The sequence below is a fragment of the Cervus canadensis genome, chromosome 2 (assembly GCF_019320065.1).
Source record: "Cervus canadensis isolate Bull #8, Minnesota chromosome 2, ASM1932006v1, whole genome shotgun sequence".
In the NCBI taxonomy this organism is placed as follows: domain Eukaryota; kingdom Metazoa; phylum Chordata; class Mammalia; order Artiodactyla; family Cervidae; genus Cervus; species Cervus canadensis.
This window is the reverse complement of record NC_057387.1, coordinates 101602401-101621410: the sequence shown is the minus strand read 5'-3', so window position 1 is coordinate 101621410 and position 19010 is coordinate 101602401. Positions and strand designations below refer to the sequence as shown.

General features: G+C 44.3%; 1 protein-coding gene, 1 long non-coding RNA gene and 1 pseudogene across 5 annotated transcripts in view; 1 reads left to right on the top strand and 2 right to left on the bottom strand.

Annotated features, from left to right (window-relative positions):
* Positions 1 to 9168, top strand: part of LOC122437194 — a 52654-nt gene extending 43486 nt beyond the window's left edge. Inside the window, exons 2-3 of the long non-coding RNA XR_006268188.1 lie at positions 7141 to 7233; positions 8081 to 9168. This is a non-coding gene — a long non-coding RNA (uncharacterized LOC122437194). The remainder of the gene's footprint in view (positions 1 to 7140; positions 7234 to 8080) is intronic.
* The window catches only part of RHBDL2 (rhomboid like 2), a 54267-nt gene extending 36760 nt beyond the window's left edge, over positions 1 to 17507 (bottom strand). The window contains exons 1-2 of one of the 4 annotated variants that reach the window (XM_043461838.1): positions 17277 to 17507; positions 16532 to 16610 (exon numbers count right to left, since the gene is read on the bottom strand). The gene's annotated coding sequence lies outside the window, so the exon portion shown is untranslated. The remainder of the gene's footprint in view (positions 1 to 16531; positions 16611 to 17276) is intronic. The other 3 variants (XM_043461839.1, XM_043461840.1, XM_043461837.1) reach the window with 3 other exon arrangements.
* Positions 534 to 600, bottom strand: LOC122437581 (annotated as a pseudogene).
* Positions 17508 to 19010: the final 1503 nt, after the last annotated feature.

Here is a 19010-nt window from a genome sequence, read left to right as displayed (position 1 = left end):
CTGCACTGGAGGTGGTACATGTTCCCAAGTGGTACCACTAGCACCACCTGGGAAACCCTCTAAGTTTTTTCACTGGAATTTTCTTTTTTTGGGGGGTGGGGGGGCCACATCGAGCAGCATGTGGGATCTTAGCTCCCCAACCAGGGGTTGAACCCAGGCCCCTTGCAGTGGAATCACAAAGTCCTAACCACTGGACTGCCAGAGAAGTCCCTAAAATTAACCATTTTAAAGTATACAATTCAGTAGCATTAAATACATTTATAGTGTTGTGCAACCATCACCACTATCTATTTCCAAAATTTTTTCATCACCCCAGAAAAAACGCTCATACTCAGTAAGAAGTCCCTTCCCTATTGCTCCATCCCTCCAGCCTCTGGCAACCATTAATATGCTTTTTGTCTCTGTGGATTTACCTATTCTAGATATTTCATATAAATGGAATTATAAAATATGTGGTCTTTTGAGCCTGGCTTCTCTCACTTAAAGTCAAGGTTCATCCATGTTGTAGCATGTGTCAGTACATCATTCCTTATTATGGCTGAATAATATTGCATTGTATAGATACTACATTTGATCTTAGCCAAAAGGCCGAGAAGCGATGCATTGTATAGATAAATAAATAAAACCACATTGTTCATCCACTCATGTGTTTAAGGGCATTTGGATTTTTTCCACCTTTTGGCCACTGTGAATAGAGCTGCTATGAACATCCCGATACAAGTTTTTATTTAAATACATGTTTTCAATTCTTTCAGGTATATACCTAAGAGTGGAATTGCTGGATCATATGGTAATTCTATGTTTAATTTTTCAGGAAATCTTCAGATCCCATTTTAAAGTGGTTAAAAATAAATAAATAAATAATATGTAAATAAAATAATAAAAAAAATAAAGTGGTTAAGACTCTGCACTTCCACTGCAGGGAACATAAGTTCGATCACTGGTTGGGAAACTAAGATCCTGCAAGCCAAGTAATGAGGTGGGGAAAAAAAATTAAAGTGGGGATAAGGATAGCACTTACTTCATGACATTTTTAATTTTTTTATTGCAGTATAGTTGATTTACAGTGTCGTGCCGATCTCTGCTGTACAGCTAAGTGACTCAGTTATACACGTGCAGACAATCTTTTATTTGTATTATTTTTTATTATGACTTATCACAGGATACTGATTACAGCTTCCTGTGCTATACAGTAGGCCCTTGCTTATCCATTCTAAATGTAATAGTTTGCATCTAGCAATGCCACCTCATAGCATTTTGGGGAAGATTATTTGAGATAACACATATAAAGCCTTAGAACAGTTTCTGGCACTTAGTAAACACACCTTAATTATTAGTCTTATCAGCTATGGATGGATGAGTGGGTATGTGGATAGGCAGATAGATGGCTAGAAGGAAGGGTGGGACTGGGTCTGGGGTCTATTTTCACACTGCAAGTTACTAGGAATTAGGTCACATTTAATTTTTTTTCAAATGCATTCCATTAGGCAAGGTTGTACATTATAATAGATTATAGTTAATAAATTTAAGGAAGTCCCCTTTTATTACTATTTTCCCAGTAACTTTACTGAAAATAAAGGCTTCTTCCCTCATATTCACCCAGTCTCTGAGGGTCAGACTCTAAGTGTATAGAGATAACTATTGGGTTGGCCAAAAATTTCATTCAGGCTTTTTGCAACATTTTGTGGAAAACCTGGATGAACTTTTTTGCCAATCCATTATTTTATTAATTTTCCTTGAATATTGATGATTATTTCTAGTTTGTCTCATGTCTCATAAATGGCGAAACAGAGTATGGATTTAAGATCAGCAGCTCTTAAATGCAAATACTAAGGCACTTTTAAAAGAAGTTCAGGGACTCACTCCCTGGTGGTTCACTGGCTAAGACTCCACACTCTCAATGCAGGGGGCCTGGGTTCAATCCCTGGTTAGGGAACTAGATCCCACATGCCACAGCTGAGATTCAATGCAGCAAAGTAAATAAATAAATATTTTTTTAAAAAAATAAGTTCTAGTAGGAGTGATTAACATTGTGTTAATAAGCCCTAGTCATACATGATCATTTCATGAGGAAATAAAATTCCACATTGTTAATAACACAACTTTACATCTATAAAAGGGCTTCCCTGGCGACTCAGACAGTAAAGAATCTGCCTGCAATCTGGGAGACCCACGTTAAATCCCTGGGTTGTGAAGATCCCCTGCAAAAAGGAATGACAACCCACTCCAGTATTCTTGCCTGGCGTATCTCATGGACAGAGGAGCCTGGTGGGCTACAGTCCATGGGGTCACAAAGAGTCAGACACAACTGAGTGACTAACACACACGCCCCTACAAAAGAAGCTAGAAAAACAAGCTCCCCAATCTCCCCCCACAATTTTTCTCTTTTTTCCAGACTTCAAAATTTCCAGAAATGTTATGACCTCAAGGCCATCATTTTAGTTACTTTAGTGAAATATATTTCCTGTGTTGCAAAAGTATCTGACATTCAGTTTAGCTGAGCTCACTCTGTGTCTGCTTTCTTCCTTGGTATGTGTTTATTAGCCACTCAGTCGTGTTCAGCTCTTAGCGACCCCATGGACTGTAGCCCACCAGGCTCCCCTGTCCATGGGATTCTCCAGGCAAGAATACTGGAGTGGGTTGCCACTCCCTTCTCCAGGGGATCTTCCCAACCCAGGGATCGAACCCGGGTCTCCTGCATGGCAGGCAGATTCTTTATTGTCTGAGCCACCAGGGAAGACCTTCTTCTTTGGTCCATGCAGTAAAGGGATCTGACATCTAGGTCTACCTACTGTAGTAGATTCTAGAAACAGATGAACATGTTGGTAGAGATGGCGGCCTTTTGTTTTGATCTCTCTTCTCAAACACTATCACACTCTGACTTCCGTACCTGCCTGTGCGCATGTTGCATGAATATTGAGGCCTCCCTCTGGTTCATCTCCACGGGTGCTGCTTCTCATCCGACATTCCCTGTCCCTCCCACTCCTGTTTACCTTCTGCTCCCACAGCTGAATTTCTGAACACAATTCACCACCATGGAAACACTACTGACCAGACTGGCAACAATGAAAAACACTGATCCATACTTATGAGGCTATATGGAAATGGGTGCTGTTTATGAGGTGTAATGGATGCAGGCTTTCACAAGGCAACTGGGCGGTTTCTATAAAATATGAAATTCATATACCTTTCAACAGACTTATTCTACTTCTAGAAATCTACTTCTAGAAATGTATTTGAGCAAGTACTCAAGGCTATCGTTCAAAGATGTTCAGAGCAGAACCATTTAGAGTAGTGAAAAATTACAAAGAACCTTAAAGTACTTTAATCAGGTTGTTGTATTTTCTGATAGTTCTACTTCCTAATACTGTGCTGAAATCTGCTCACCAGCACTTCCTGGGTCAAAGGTTCCCCTCCCTAGGGCCTCACAAAGCAAGTCTAAGCTAGGGTCATGTCATTAATCATGAGGGTGTAGCCTATATACGCCATGGATTCTATAAATCAAAGTTGGGATAGATTATCTGAATTTTCCGAATTACCAGAATTTCTGGAGGCTCAGTCCATAGCACAAGATCTCAAAACAAGTCAGCAATGATTACAACACATTATAAGTCTCAGAAATATAAAAACATCTACAGCTATCCAATTATTTACTTCGTCACTCTCATCAGTGTTACTCAGGGAGTGAATTGTTTACTACATTGACTGCTTCCTTATTCATTAAGCAAAGATCATGCAGGTTTCTTAAGCTTTCTTGAATGTAAACTTGATAATATGCCTCAGCTGCTACTTTTTATCTGCAGCAATTGGCTGTCAACTCTATTGAAATCACACACACACGAACACACGCACACACATTCAGATCAAAACTGGGTGGAACTGCTGTGAAATGTTCTCATCCTACACTTAGAGAACAACTGGGGTAGATTATTAAAAAGAATACTGGAAAAGTAGAAAACACTCAGAACTTTCTGGTTAAAAATGGAGATGTTCCCCTACATGCAAGAACTGAAGACCTTCCCTTCAAGTTAGCAATTACTCTCAAAAAGAGGAAAAATGGAAAGAACTTTTCTACTTCCTGACCTTACCTGGTATAACCATTGCTCTTGTTATGAATCATGGAGCCAGTGTGCTGGCCAACGATTGGAAAGGGGAGGGCTGTGCTCATTTACCCAGAATAGGTGATCTGCCTTTAAAAAATATGTATCTGTAGAAAAAGAGATTTCCATAAGAGGATTTACATAGGAGACTCTAGACATTGGCAAGGGATTTTTCTGAAGACCGCTTGTGAAGTGAAAGTCATGAAGCTCAGTCATGTCCGACTCTTTGTGACCCCATGGACAATACAGTTCATGGAATTCTCCAGACTAGAGTGGGTATTCTTTCCCCTCTGCAGGTGATCAAACCCAGGTCTCCCACATTGCAGGCGGATTCTTTACTGGCTGAGCCACAAGGGAAGCCCAAGATTACTGGAGTGGGTAGCCTATCCCTTGTCCAGTGGATCTTACCAACTCAGGAATCGAACTGGGGTCTCCTGCATTGCACGTGGATTCTTTACCAACCGAGCTATAAGGGAAGCCCAAAGACCTCTTAGGTGCCCTTATTCACTATTGAGAATACTGATAGGGACAGAGTAAAGAGACAAAATTGGTAATTAAATAGTTAATCCCACTAGGGGACTATAAATCAAGAAAAAAGTATTGGAGACCCTTGTAAGTTAATGATCACTCAAGAAAGCAGGTTTGCTTAACCACAAAACCAAGCAGGGCTGCTTAGCAACAAAACCACACAACAGAAGCATGAGACATGCCCCCTGACAGTAAACCATGGTGGCGTGAGACCTGCATCTTGCCCAGTGAGCCTGGTAAGTTAATGACCCCTAGGACATGCTCTCTGCACACATAAAAACCAATAATTTATGGAAAGGTAACATTTCAAAGTGAAAGATCCTCAAGGTACTAAGATCTGAGATAATTTTTCCATAGCGTCATGACAATCATAGTTACAGTCATAGTGTTTTGACCATGTAGGGACAAAAAAGACTCCCCCACCTGACATAGAGGAGGAGGTGACGATGGAAGCATGACATCTGCTCAAGAATGAGGAAGAAAGTGGTTTTCTCCCTTTCTGACTTCTCCTTTGATTATAAAACTGTAGCCCATTAAGTTCTTGGGGTGGGGCACCTTTTGCCTGCCCACTTATAAGCCTCACAAGCATCCTGTTCTAATAAATTACTTCTCATCTATCACTTTGCCTCTCACTGAATTCTTTCTGCACTGAGACGTGAAGGACTGGAACTCCTTGGAGTCCCTCAAAATGCCATATAGCATTTTCAATATAGTGTTTCTCAAAATTATGTTATAAATTAAGTCAAAAAAAAAGTAAGTTAAGGACTTCTGTAACTGAGCAGGACCCTCTGGGGCCTTCCCAGGATAGACCTCTCTGCCATATCCTCTGCTTCAGCTCCTCTCTAAAGTACCTAGATAGCAGTATCTGATGCACATTTCTTGAGTTGTTTTGCAGATACTGAAACCCCCACCAGATGAAAGATGTTGACTCCTGATGACCATGAGCACAGAGCCCCCAGGCCTACTGAACCTAAGGATTGATGTTAACCCCATGGCACCACCCTGGTACCTCATCAGAGAATTGTGTGCCAGCTGATCACATACCCTGGGTCGCCCCTTCCTCACCTTGCCTTTAAAAAAATGCTTGGCTGAAACCCATTAGGGAGTTCAGGTGTTTTGAGAACTAGCCACCCTGGACTCCTTGCTTGATGCCCTGCAATAAACACAGCACTTTCCTTCACCACAGCCCAGAGTCAGTAGATTGGCTTCAGTGCGTGGGTGAGTGGACCCAAGTTTGGTTCTGTAACACTTCCACTGTATTCTTTTGATAATGCTTATGTAATTTTCTCAGCCAATTACTCATGAATCTGGGTGGGCAGCAGGGACCACTTCCCAGTACAAAAGCTAAAAATGTCCGATACCCACTTTTCCAGGTTATTAGGCTCAGGTATGTGACCTGGGCTTCAGCAATCAGTTGCATTTGCTTAAAATGTGGAGGACTGGAGCTGTGGGTGGGGAAGATTCTTCACATGGTGCACTTTGAAGCAATGGCAGCAGTATCTGGTGTCCATCCAGCCTGCCACTGGGGTCAGTGTGGTACCCAGCGTCCAATGCCAGCTGTGTGCTTCATGCAGGCTGAAGCAGTGAGCATGCAGCAGCGACAAGGTGGCTCTTTTTGCCTACCTGGCTCTGTAATTTTGGTGTACTTCCAACTGCCTGGACTTCCTTTGTTTCTGCTTATTTCCTTCCAGTGATCTTGTAATCTACCATGACATTGCAATACATTAAGAAATATATATATTTGGTCTTCCTCCCCAGCTCCAGGCACTGAGCTCCTAGAACCCTTGAAATTTCCTGAGCGATAGATGTGAGAGGACTATCTTTTGCTATTCTTAATAAGCCTCTTTCAACTGTACCTGAGTTTATGTAAATGAAGTTATTCTTAGAGGATGGGGACTGGTCGCCAGAGGAAACAGCCATGTGACTAGAGGGTTGGAACTTTCAGTCCCCCACCTCTGGGATGGGAAGAAGTGCTCGAAACTGAGTTTCACCACCAGTGGTCAATAATTTAATCAATCATTCCTATGTAATTGAATCTCCATACAAATCCTAAACAAATGGGTTAGGAGAGCTTCCAGGTTAGGTGAACAGTTCAAGGTGCTGGGAGGGTGATGCATTTACAGACGGTGTGGAGGCTCTACGTCCCTTCCCACATACCTTGCCCTATGCATCTCTTCCATTTGGCTGCTCCTGAGTTGTAGTCTTTATAATAAACTGACGATAGTAGGTAATGTCCTGTCCTGAGTTCAGTGAGCTGCTCTAACAAATTATGGAACCCAAGGAGGGAGGTGACAGAAATGCTGAAATTATAGCCATCTGGTCAAAAGCCCTGGAAGCCTAGGCTTGCAACTGGCATCTGAAATAGGTAGCAGCTTTGTGGGACTGAGTCCTTAGTCTGTGGGGTAGTCAGCGTCAGAATTGCTTGACATGGAAAACCCACACATTTGGTGTCAGAAGTGTGAGTACTATTAGAGGTCCACTCTATCTCACAATCTCTGTGATCTTCCAACAGGAGGCTGACATGGTTTTGTTGCCGTATTCCTCAAGCCCAGAAAGTTCCTGATGCATCGAAGGTGTTCAGAAAATACTTGTATCTGAGTAAAAGGTAAACAAACTCTCTGCAACTATGATGTATTAGTAAATCTACAATTGTTCCAAAATACAAAGTTTATTTAAAAGAATACCGGAGACCAGATCAACAGGCTTATTAGAAGGATGAACTAAGGTATCTACCAGGATTATTTTTGTAATCTGGTCCGTTAATAAACAATTGAAACAAATTGAAAAAAAAAAAAAAGAAATAAATACCGGAAGGAGGGAGGGAAGGAGAGAGGAATTCCATGTACAGCATATTAACTAAGAGTTTTGGTTATTTCTCTTAAACCGAGAAGCACTTCTCTCATCCTTTTCCTCCGCACACCCCCCCACTGTCATCATTCTGCCACCACTGAGCCTTCATCGAGACTGCAGAGCTACCATGCTGTATTGGTTACAAAAAGAACTGTTACCTGTCTTCAGGGAGCACTATTCCTTGTGCTTGGCACTGTTAAGACTCTAGTTCTACTCCCCTCAGTGTCTTACAGAATTATTGTAAGAATCAAATGAAATCCTAAGAGTTGCCATAATAGTGAGCACTTACTGTGTGCCAGGTTCTATGCCAAACACTTTAAGAGCACACTCTTCTTTACTTCTTACAACAGTCTTGTAAGTTGGGATAATAACATCCCCAATTTATGGATAAGGTAACTCAGGCTTCCCAAGTACCTGGCTCAAGGTCATAGAGCTAGTGAGAAGAAGGCTGGAACAGGAAACTTTGATGGCATCTGACTCCAAAGATCCCATGTGTTCCTCTGCCTTGTGATTTCCATGTAACAAGTGTTCAAGAAGTGTGCATAGTTTTGAGTATTTTCATCCCATCCTTCCCTCCTTCCTCCTCCCACTTCCTCCTCCAGCTCTCCAATCAGATTCCAACTAGGCCCTGAGAGTTCCCAGATGGGAGCTGTAGAAGAACTGGCAAGCAGGACTGGGAACACCCACCACTCCCATCACTGCCGCAAAGAGTCAAGATGGAGAAGGACGTCCAGGAAAGAAAAAGGATGTGATTCTCTGAGAACCCGAGGACTAAGTCAGGCTCACCTTCCCTTCTTCACCTCACCCAGGAGAGCACTGCCAAGGCCACCAACCTTAGGACAACTCCTCTTTGGCAGAAGAGGCTTTCGATCACTAACTTGTGCTGCTTTCCCAGCTGCACGCGAACAAATAGGTTTCAGACATCTGAATTGTTTTTTTAAACAGCTGGCCCCACCCATTCATTGGTACCAGGCGGGCCCTTGCAGAGGCTGAGTCCAGCCTTGATGTGGCCGGGGTGTCCAGAAGGCTGGGCAACAGACTATGCTGGGTGTACCCAATTGCTGCCCAGCTGGGCCTGGTGGGGAGGCTTTGGGTGGTGTTGCCGGGCAACCTGGCTAATTGGAGAGGCCACGGATTGGGCTTCTGGGCCACAGAGACGAACAGCCTCCTTCATCATACTGCAGACCATCATTATGCCTCATTCCAGAGTCCTGCAGCAATCTCTCTGTGGTTATAGCCTGAAAGAGGGCTTTTTTAGCTACAGAAATTAAGAACCAGCCTTTCCAATTTATGGGTTTGTGGTTGTGGTTGTTTTCTTTTCGCTACATCTCCGAGAATACACTTGAAATAAATAGGCAAAAGATTTCAAAATGAAATGGAAAGTACCATCACAAATCCCCTTTTCCAAAAGTGTTCCTTCTTCCTGAAGCAAAACACACTTGCCCTCAATTGTGAGGGCACCTAAGGTAGGGATGCTCTTCTTCCTGAGGTGTCTGCATGCCTACTGTGTGTTAAAAGATTCTTCTTTGGAATCCCACAACTGTGGCTGTGGTTCAAGGTGGGGGGACCAAGACTCTGGTGGAATAATTTCTTTGTACAAGACCTCTCAGTGGAATAATTTCTTTGTGTCTCTCCCATTCAAAGACCATCATGGTACTGCCCCTTCCCAATCCACAGAACTACTTTCACTGGTGGGGTTTTTAGTTTATTTTTTGTTTTTGTTTCATTTGGCCACACCTCAAGGCTTGCAGAATCTTAGTTGCCTGAACAGGGATCGAACATAGGCCCACAGCAGTAAAAGTACTGAGTCCTAACCACTGGACCACCAGGGAATCCCCATCACTTGTGGTATTTCGGTGAATCCTCCTAGCTGACCTGTGAAGAAGACACCATTTTTATTCCCATTTTACAGATGAACAACTAAGGCAAAAAGAGGTACCTGTGATTGCACATCAAAAGCAAAGCCAGAGCACTGTCCCATTCTTCTGAGGCTAGATCCTGAGCCACTCCACTATTAGTATACCCACTGCCTCCCCACAGAGCTATTTAAGTACTCTATTATAACATTTTTGTTTTCTATTATAATAAATAATAGTAATGATAATACATACTGTAAAGACCAAAGCTTTATGTTGTATCTCATACTATTCTCAACACATTTTCCTTGTTGATTGTGATCAGACTTTCAAAGTTGCCTCATGCACACTAAGAAATAGAATATGGAAGAAGTCCCAAAGACAGACACACTATTTAACTAGGCTAATGACCTAACCCACCAGAGCACAGAGCTGAAGGAAAACTCCCAGATGGTGCTAGTGGTAAAGAACCTGCCTGCCAATGCAGGAGACGTAAGAGACACAAGTCTGATCCCCATGTTGGGAAGATCCCCTGGAGGAGGAGGAAATGGCAACCCACTCCAGTATTCTTGCCTGGAGAATGCCATGGACAGAGAAGCCTGGCGGGCTACAGTTCAGGGGTCACACAGAGTCAGACACCACTGAAGTGACTTAGCATGCAGCACGCAATGACCTAGCCCACCAGAGCACAGGGCTGAAAGAAAACTCCCAACCTCCTTAATTCAAGGAGTTGGCTCTGTTTGATAACATTATGATACTATTTCAGTCCCTTCAGTAAGAAGGCAGAATCACTGCTCTTTTTAGGTATTTGTAGGTATTCTTCAAAAAGGCTTTCACTGCCTCATCTTCAGTGTTTCTTAAAAAATGGTCCATTGATGGTAAGCAACTGTGCTGCTTTGCATGGGACTAGGGATAAGTGATTTAGGGTGCTAAAATTAGGACAGTCCTGAGCACACCAAGGACAGCTGGTCACCCTGACATAAACCACCTACAGAATCATCTGAAAAAGTCAAGTGGAGATGGCTGGTTCTAATCCCAGGGCAGTGGTTCTTAACCCTGGCTACACATCAGAATTGTCTGAGGAGATTGTAAAGCAGTATTAATGTCTGAGCTCACCCCCCACCCACCCCCAATCAGTTGAACTAAGGCCTCTGGAGCTAGGGCCTGGGCATTGGGATTTTCTGATGTGCAGCTAAGGTTGAAACCCCCTGCCCTAGAAATTTGTATTCTGGGCTGGGGTCTTGCCCAGGAATCTGCCTGTCGTTGTAACAGCTCCCTGGGGGATTCTCATATATGCTATGATTGACAACCAATGACTTCTTACGTGATGTGTGAATTTATTGGACAACATACCCTGAATGCCTTGTATATGCTACACTCTGGAAACACACCAAAAAGCAAAAACAAAACCACCTCCTATTCCCCAGGCCCTCTTTATTCCCCAGTGGAGAATAAAGATCTATAAATTGTTCCAACACAGGATACAGTAGTCACCCCTTATCCACAGCAATACATTCCAAGTCCCCAGGGAATATCTGAACCTGTGGGTAGCACCAAATTTTATTTATACAATGGTTTTTCTTATACACACATACCTATGGTAAAGTTTAATTTATAAATGAAACATTAACAAAAATAACTAATAATAAAGTAGAATAATTAAAACAATATTCTGTAATAAAAATTGTATGAATGTTGTCATCTTTCTCTCTCTCTCCAAATATCTTATTGTACAAATATAATGCTGTTTCCATCTTAACTAAGCACTTATCACACATTGTGGCTGTAACTTTTGCAGTTTGAGGTGAAATAGCAAACCTAGCATGAATTTTTTTTTCCCTTCTTCACAATTTCATAGATAGATGATTGATTTTTACCACAGATCTTAGCAGCCTCAGAATGCAATTTTTTTTCTTACCACTGTTTGTTGTTGTTGTTGTTGGCCACACCATGTGACTTGTGGAATCTTAGTTCCCTGACCAGGAATCAAACTTGTGCCCCCTACAGTGGAAACACAGAGTCCTCACCACTGAACCACCAGGGAAGTTCCCTTTTTCCTTTCCTTATTAAGTCAAGAACTTTCACCTTTTCACTTAAAGGAAGCACTTTACAGCTTATCTGTGGCATATCCGAATTGCCACAGATAATTGGCATTATTAATGCCAATTAATTGCACTATTACCCTTGTGTTTTGGGGCCATTATTAAGTAAAATAAGGGTGACTTTGGCATACCTCAACTGATAACCAAGACTGCAGCTAGATGATTGGGCAGGATACATTAGACAAAGAAATGATTCACGTCCTGGGCCAGATGGAGCAGGACAGCTTGAGATTTCATCAGGCTACTCAGAAGAGTGCACGATTCAAAATTTATGAATTGTTCATTTCTGGAATTTTCCACTTAATATTTTCAGACCGAAGTTGACTTCAGGTAACTGAAACCGGGGAAAGCAAAACCTCAGGTAAGAAGAGGGCGCTACTGAACGGTGCTTTAGATTTTAAGGTGGGTCAGTATCATCAGGGCAGCTGTGCTTATTCAGTTTCCAGAAGCTCAGTCTGGTAGATTAAAGATGGAGCGTATTACTTGCTGCTTCTCCACTAAAAGGTGGTTTTGTTTCCCCACCTTGAATCTGGGCCAGACCTGTGACTAGTTTTGACTGATAACATGAGGCAGAAGTCGTGCCGGATACCCCCAAGGCCAGGCCTGCAAATATCTGCAGCCCTACTTCTGTTCCTCTTGGAATGTTCCCTCTTTGAGGTCTGACATCATATAAGAAGAATGACCTCCACTGAGGCCACCATCCCATGAGGAAGTCCAAGCTACTCACAAGGAGAGAGAGACCACGTAGAAGAGCACCAAAATGCCAGACCTATGAGTGAAGCCTTCTTGGACCTTCCAGCCCAGTTCATCCACCAGCTGAATATAGCCAAGGGCATGATCTCAGCTGACACCACATGCAGCAGAACTCCTCACTTAAACCCAAATTCCAGACCCACAGACTCATGACAAAATCAAATGGCTGTTGTTGGAAGCTACTAGGCTTTATAGTGATTTGTTATATAGCAACAGTTACTAGAGCCCCTCATCAGGTCTAGAGGATGACATGACATTCCACACCATTCTGCCTTCCCGTGATCACCATTCATCTTCACACCCCCTACCAGAGTGGACGGCAGCTATCTTACCTGAAAGAGCCTCTCAGTTAATCGCCATCTGTTTCCATTCCTGACCCCCTTCCAAAACAAAACACAATCATGTCAGAGTACACCAACTGTTTGCTTAAAAATCCTTCAGTGGGGGGCTTTCCTGGTAGTTTAGTGGTTGGCAGTCCACTTTGCAATTCAGGGAACCCTGTTCAATCCTTGGTCTGGGAGGATCTCACATGCCCTGGAACAAATGGGCCTATGCGTCACAACTACTGAGCCCATGTGTGGCTACTACCGAAGCCCACGCGCTAGAGTCCATGCTCTGCAACAAGAGAAGCCACCTCAATGAGAAGTCCCCACAAAGCAACTAGAGAGTAGCCCCTGCTCACTGCAACTAAAGAAAGCCCACACACAGCAACAAAGACCCAGCACAGCCAATACATAAATAAATAAAATAATAAATAAATATATAAATAAATAAAATTCTTCAGGGTTTCCCATTGTCTTCAAGGTAAATACAGGATCCTTGGCATGGCTGATAAATCCTGCAACACCTAGCTCCAGCCTTCTTTTAACCTTCTACTACTCTCCCAACATCTCTGTGCTGCAACCAGAAGGGCTTCTTTCTGTCTCAAGCACACACCAAGCTCTCTCCTGTCTCAGGGTCTTTGCACTTGCTGTTCCCGCTACCTAACCCTTTCTCCTCCCCACCCCCCAAACCCCACCCCCACACCCCAGCACATACACTCAAGGCTAGCTCTTTTTCTGGCCTCTCTGTAGTGGCAGCCCAACCTCTGCCCACCCCATATACTCTATCACATCCCCCTTCTAACTCACTTTCAGCACTTAACTATCTAAAAATATCTGGTTTGGGGATTTCCCTGGTGGTCTAGTGGTTAATAATCTACCTTCCAATGCAGGGTACATGGGTTCAATCCCTGGTCAAGGAACTAAGATTCCACATTCGTTGGTTGGTTGGTTTAGTCGCTAAGTCTTGTCCAACTCTTGCAACCCCATGGACTGTAGCCCGCCAGGCTCCTCTGTCCATGGGATTTTCCAGGCAAGAATACTAGAATGGATTGCCATTTCCTTCTCCAGGGGATCTTCCCAACCCAGGAATCAAACACGGGTCTACTGCATTGCAGGCAGATTCTTTACTGACTGAGCTATGAGGGAAGATTCCACATGCCATGGGGCAACTAAGCAGCTACTGAGCCAGAGCTTGGGAGCCCACGTGCTGCGACAAACTGAAGCCCACAGCCACAATCAATAATGGTCCCACACGGAACAAAGAAGATCTCTGGTATGACAACTAAGACTCAATGTTGTTGTCGTTTTCAATCACTGTGTGTGTCCAGCTCTTTGCAACCCGGTAAACTGGAGCATACAAGCCAGGCTTCCCTGTCCTTCACTGTTTCCTGGCGTTTGCTCAAATTCATGTCTGTTGAGTCGGTAATGCTATCTAACCATCTCATCCTCTGCCATTCTCTTCTCCTTTCACTGCCTAAGATTTGATGCAGTCAAATAAATAAGTAAAAATAAAAATCTGGTTTGTTTATCTGTTGTCTGTCTCTTTCTACTAGAATATAAGCTCCAGGAAAGTAGGACGTTTTCCTTTTTATCCCATCTAATAATGCTTACTGTTTGCTGAATAAACCACCAAGTGAGTAGAAGAAGGAAGAAGGAGGAGATTTGGAAAGAACACTGAATTGCCACACCTAGAAAACCCTGGTCCTTGCTACAGTTCTGCCTCCTGCTTATCTCCGGACAAGTCACTTCACCTCACCTGATCAGTCCCGACTGTAATATCCCTGGCCAATGATGTTGTGTGTGCCATACACCTGTAGTGTTCACAGTCTTACTCATGAAGCCCCATAAGAATTTTGGATAAGCTATGTTACTCTCATACATTTTTAAGTCAACAATAAATTATTTCTCACAAATTAAAATCAGTTGCAAGATAGAACTTTCTGGCATAGTCTTTATTAGAGACATGCTTTAGATATATCTTCCTCCAAACCTTGGAGCTACAGATTTAGCTTGCTCAATTTATGGAAAATGTCTGCCATATAATCCAATTGTTAAAACCAGTCCTCACTGTCAAATCGATCAGCCAAACCAGAATAATCTTCTGTCTGTAAGAGAATCCACCTTCATTCTTTTCTTCCTTGTTACCTCTAATTAATTTTTTATTGAGGTATAGTTGACTTGTGATAATATGTTAGTTTCAGGTGTACAACATAGTAATTCAGAATTTTTATAGGTTATACTCCATTTAAAGCTGTTATAAAATATTGGCTATATTCCTTGTGCTATATAATATATCCTTGTAGCTTGTTTATTTTACACATAGTAGCCTGAACCTCTCAGTCTCCTACTCCTATCTTGCCCGATCCCTTTCTCTCTCCCCACTGGTAACTGCTAGTTTTGGTCTTACTAAGAGCCTAGCAATTCTAGCTCCCACCCTCCACTAGGCCTTTTCATGAGCATCTCTCTCTGCTAGAACATCTTCCCTCCCCAATTTGTTCTCCTGGCCAAGTCCTAACACCCCCTCCAAGACTCTGTCCTAACATTTCCTCTGCAAAGCCTTATTAAGCCTCTACTATGCACTTGCCATTGTGCTAAGCAAGGGATACAGTAATGAATAAAGCAGACAGGGAAGAATTAAATGCCCCTTAGGGTACCACTGTCTTCTTTGTATTATCACTGTCTCCTCCACAAGGCTCTGAAAGCCCTGAAGATAGAACTTCTGTTTTATTCATCTTTTAAAGTTATTTATTTATGTTTGGCTATGCTGGGTCTTTGTTGCTGTGTGGGCTATTCTCTAGTTGTTGTGTGCAGGCTTCTCATTGCGGTGGCTTCTCTTGTAAATCATGGGATTTAGGGTGAGTGGGCTTCAGTAGTTGCAGCTCCCGGGCTCTAGAGCATAGGCTCAATAATTGTGGTGAATGGACCTAGTTGCTCCACGGCATGTGGGATCTTCCCAGATCAGGGAATCAAACCTGTGTATCCTGCATTGGCTGGATTCTTTACCACTGAGTCGCCAGGGAAGACCTATTTTATTCATCTTTGAATCCCTATTATGGAACCCACAGAACAAATCCGATTGTTTGAATTAACTTACTCACAAAAGATTCCTTGAACATTTCTGTATCAGAAACATACAGGGTGCTCACTATAAGCTGTGAACATATACATAGGACCAACAGAGCACATGAATGAATGAATGAAGTGTGAATGAGTGACTGAATGAATGAATCAGGGGAGGACTATGCTCTTCCCAATTGGATGAAGCAGCCCAGAGCAGGAGATAAACTGATGTATAGCAAGTGAGAAGCCAGTGTCGAGGAAGCTGGGGGAAGGCTGATGGCCTTTTGTTCTTTCTGATACACAGAAACTTGAAGGACAATAAGGATTTGAACAAAATGCAAGAAATCCAGAGTCTGACCTAGATTTGAATTCTGGATCCACTACTTATTATTAGCCATGTGACCTTAGGCAAATCCCTTTGTCTGTTTGTATCTTCATGTTCTCAACTGTAAAATGGGGCTGAGGATAATATAATAGGGTTATGATTAAATGAGATTACCCATTTAAAAAGGTGTAACCTGAGGCCAGGCGGAGTGGGTCATAGGAACTGACAGTTCCCATCACTAAGTATGCAATTTCAGAAACACAGCGGGAGAGCCTTCCTTTCCTTCCAGCTAGAGGTCCCAGCCCTGATGCTGTTCTAACCTCAAACGGCAGGCGGCGTTTTCCCTATTCAGCCCCTTCACTCCCAGCTCAGGGTTTACAGGTCGGCTCAAGCGCCTTCAAGGCCAAAGGCGTCTGCTACATCTTTACAAGATAAAGAGGGAAGGGCGGCAGTTAGGGCGGGTCATGGCAGGAAGCGGTCAAAGAAGCACAGGTGTTTCTGGAGGCCTTGCTGTGTGCCCAGCATTGGACTCGGTGTTTGATATGTATCATCTCATGTCCATGGAGTCCCGACAACAACAACAACATCTCATGTCCTCTTCATAACAACACTATTTAGAGATAAGGAAACTGACCTTCAGGAAGAGGCGGGGATATCAATCCAAATGCCTCTAAGACTCCAAAATGTTTCCACTCTGTCACGCTGGCCACCTGCTTATAGATGATCACCATACATTTGTGAAATAAATTTCAGTCCTCTTATTCCCAGGCAGAGGGAAACTGTGTGTCCCACCCATAACGTCACCCATGCCCCACCCCACCCCCGGCACCCCACCCCCGGGGGAGAATCATGAATAAAGAATAAAAAGTAACATATTAAGGAGTGCACAGAATCCTTCAGACACCCATAGCAGGAAGGAGGAAACAATCTCGGAGACTTGCTGGTAGGAAGCAGCCAGAGACAGCCCGGCCCTGGCTGTGGCCCCCTGGGGCAGAATTCTAGGGAGGACTAGGATCTGGCTCAGTTGGAGGGAGGAGAGCTCTGGGGGCCTGGAGTTGGGGACAGGTTACTGAGGAGAACAGGATGAAGGAAGAGAAAGAAGGCGAGAGATTGACCAAGGCTCAGAGGGGCAATGGCATTACCTGGTCCTCCTACCATCGAGGAGAGGGGTGAGTCAGAGCCCCCCGACTCCTGGCCCAACCTGCTGCCAACTTTTAAAATGAAAGTAGCAGGAGCGGACACTCCTGAAGCCTCCTCCGGAAGGAGGCTGCCAAGGGAGAACTCTTCGGTCGGCCCTGGGCCTCGGGCTCTCCCCCCCACCCCACTCCACCCGCCCGACGGAGGGACCGGATCGACGGCTCCCAGCGCCCGCAGCTTACCTGGGGAGGCCAAGGTGCGACCCAGGCAGGACAGGCTGCTCCCTGCCTTCCAGCCCAAGGGGCTGCCTCAGGTGTCCTGAAGTTCCCGCCCTGCCAGACACTCCTAGGTCGCTCCTCAAATTAAAATCCTCCGCACAGGTTCCCGCTCGCCCAGCCCCCGGGGGAGGGATCCCGAGGAAATCCCCTCCCAGCCCTGAGAGGGCCTGGGCTGGGCCAGCCAGCTCGGCAACCTCAGCCCTGGGCTGGCCCTGGATGAAAGAGCCCTCTCGCTCCGCCTGTCTGGACTTTAGCCAGGGAGCCTGTGACCGCCCCTTTGCTCTTTCTCCTTGGCCCCGGCCCTGAACTCCAATCCTCTTCCTAGTCCTACCCTCCCGGGTCTCTTGCTCTGCGTTCGCAGCTCTCTGGAGAAAGACCGCAGCCGGAGGACTCCTTTCTTTTCCCACCTTCTTATTTCCTGATTCCTTCTCAAAAAGATGCTGGAGAGCAAGAGAACTTATTGATGCATCCCACAGGGGTCCGCGCCCCAAGACCCAGAGCAAGACAGAACCAGACAGAAAATGGATGGTGGGGGAAAGGGGAGGTCTAAGGAAAAAACGGTCTTCCCTTCTGTGTTTCTTCTTTACTCACATAGGAATACCATCCAACACTCTGACACCAGATGTGTGGATTTAACCCACCCCAAACAATTCTGCAATAGCAGCTGGGTGTCCTCCAATTTAACTCAGTTCTGACACAATCTACCTGAAGCGAATGTCGGATCCCACAGGTGAAGGGCTCAGACTGCTGCCCACTTCAGAAGCCAATTGCAAGAAGTAGGTCCCCAGGTCACCCACAACTTTCGTCCAACTTAGCTACACATCAGAGGTTCCTGTGTTCCCTTCCTGAGATCTATAGGGTGAGGTCTGGATGACTACCAAGCACAGGAGTGTCTGTGCTCGTGGAGTTGGGATGCAACACCCTAACCATAGGTGGATGTGTTTACCAACATGGAAATTCCCTGAACTCCTAATGTTGGGATTTTATGGAGACCTCCTCACATAGGCATGATCAATTATTAACTCCATGTCCAGCCCCTCTGTCCTGTCAGAGGATAGAAAATTTCAATCTTCTAACACTGCCTGGCTTGGTCTTTCTAGTGACCAACTCCCATTCAGAAGCTCACCCAGAGTGACCTCGTTAAAACAAAAGATGTTCATTGTGCTCTTATCTGGACTGAGAAGTTTTACAAGTGTTTTAAGAGCCTTGTGTCAGGGACAGAGTCAAAAACCAAATATTAGAACAAAAAGATGCTGGCAGCGCTCTTATCACTTGGGAAATTACAAGACTTTTAGGCGCTCTCTCTAAACCAGGAACCTGGGACAGAGACCAGGTAATAGTTCCCCTATTATCTCACACAGGGGAACCAAACAGCTGGAAAAAAGATATTTAGAAGTGGTACAGAAATAGCAACTGAAGCCCTGGGAGTGAGTGAGGTCACTCAGGGAGAGAAACCAGAGAAAGGAGAAAAGGGAATCTAAGACAGGACCCTAGGAAATACCAAGAGACATGCAGAGCATAGGGTAGGAGAAAGAAAGAGGAAAGGGGACTTGCATGGTGGTCCAGTGGCTGACTCCACACTCCCAATGCAGGGAGCCCAGGTTTGATCCCTGGTCGGGGAACTAGATCCCACATACCGCAACTAAGAGTTTGCATGCTGTGACTAAGACCTGGCACAGCCAAATAAATAAAGAGGGA